Source organism: Macrobrachium rosenbergii, chromosome 48, assembly GCF_040412425.1.
Source record: "Macrobrachium rosenbergii isolate ZJJX-2024 chromosome 48, ASM4041242v1, whole genome shotgun sequence".
In the NCBI taxonomy this organism is placed as follows: Eukaryota; Metazoa; Arthropoda; class Malacostraca; order Decapoda; family Palaemonidae; genus Macrobrachium; species Macrobrachium rosenbergii.
Window position 1 is genome coordinate 1,870,502 of NC_089788.1, and position 1,938 is coordinate 1,872,439.

The window sequence follows — 1,938 nt, forward strand, 5'->3', positions numbered from 1 at the left end:
ATATATATAATATGTAATATATATACATATATGTATACATATGTGTATTATATAATATACACATATTTTATATATATATATATATATATATATATATATATATATATATATGCATACATATACATATATATACATATGCATCATTGTTATTCATCCAAAATTTGTAACATTTTACTTTGAAAGTTATGTATATTATTATGTATGCAGACGAACGTCAGATAATTATATATTGACGTCATTTTTTTATACAGAATTATTAATGCTCTCACGGAAATAAATTTCTAGCCTTGGCAGCCAGATTATAAATCCAATATACGCTTGTATATTTAATGCAAGTATATTTAATGCAAGGCTTTAGTTATCTGCTGCAAAATGTCCCCCTTATCAATAATAGCTTTGCAGCCTAATGGATCATCGGCCGTTAATTCTAAACACAAATATACATGAAGGCGGTCTTAGACCAAACAGTTTGCGGGGAGCGCCGTAAACAAACAAGCGCGCAGCGATCAGTCGCGGCAAAATTCACATAATTCAGAGATTTTTCATTAAACACGTGACGGAGATTAATATCGCAGCTGCGAAGATTTACTGGGGACATAATTATCTTCCTATGTGTCCTTACGTCAGTGGCCTGTGTGGGCTTGTTCCTTATGAATAGGTTCGTCTTTTGATTAATAATAATAATAATAATAATAATAATAATAATAATAATAATAATAATAATACGTCAGTGGTCTGTGTGGGTTTGTTCCTTATGAATAGGGTTCATCTTTTGATTAATAATAATAATAATAATAATAATAATAATAATAATAATAATAATTATACGTCAGTGGTCTGTGTGGGATTGTTTCGTATGAATAGGGTTCGTCTTTTGAATAATAATAATAATAATAATAATAATAATAATAATAATAATAATAATAATAATAATAATAATAATAATAATAATTGTACGTCAATTGTCTCTGTGGGGTTGTTCCTTATGAATAGGGTTCATCTTTTGAATAATAATAATAATGATAATAATAATAATAATAATAATAATAATTATTATTATTATTATTATTATTGTTATTATTATTATTATTATTATTATACGTCAGTGGTCTCTGTAGGCGTGTTCCGTACAAATAGGTTCCATCTTCTGAATAATAATAATAATAATAATAATAATAATAATAATAATAATAATAATAATAATAATAATAATAATAATTACGCAGCATTAGTTGGCAGAAGAACTTGAAGGAGAAGCGAAGCGTTCATGATGATTTTCCAACATGGCCGTCACGAGATCAGGTCTTATTTTCATTTCGTTATTTTCTGGCGTCTCTCTAACTCCGCATTTCCGTCCGGAGGGTGCTCGTCGTTGCCAACGTCGTCAGTGTACGGGAGGCAAAAGTGAAGTCGAGCACGGTCTTAGTCGCGTGATGTCACCTGAGACCAGCAGGTGTGTGACGCTAATTTTGTCAATGAGTGGGATATCTTCTTTTTATATTTCTTTATCTCTTCTTCTTCCTAATGAATACCATATCCTTTGGAAGCTTTAAATTCAAGTCAGTGGCCCCTTTGGTGGGCTTGTTCTATATGCATAGGTTTCATCTTCTGAATAATAATAATAATAATAATAATAATAATAATAATAATAATAATAATAATAATAATAATACCTCCTCTTACTTCTTCCTAATGAACACCATATTCTTTGGAAGCTTGAATTTCAAGTCAATGGCCCCCTAGGGTTTGTTCCATCTGAATAGGTTTCATCTTCTGTATAATAATAATAATAATAATAATAATAATAATAATAATAATAATAATAATAATAATAATAATAATAATAATCAGTATTGGCAAATCAGGGTAGGAAAAATTAAAGTCCCTTAATCTGATAACTAGTATTGGTTGTTAGAAGCAAAATATTTGACGTCTTTA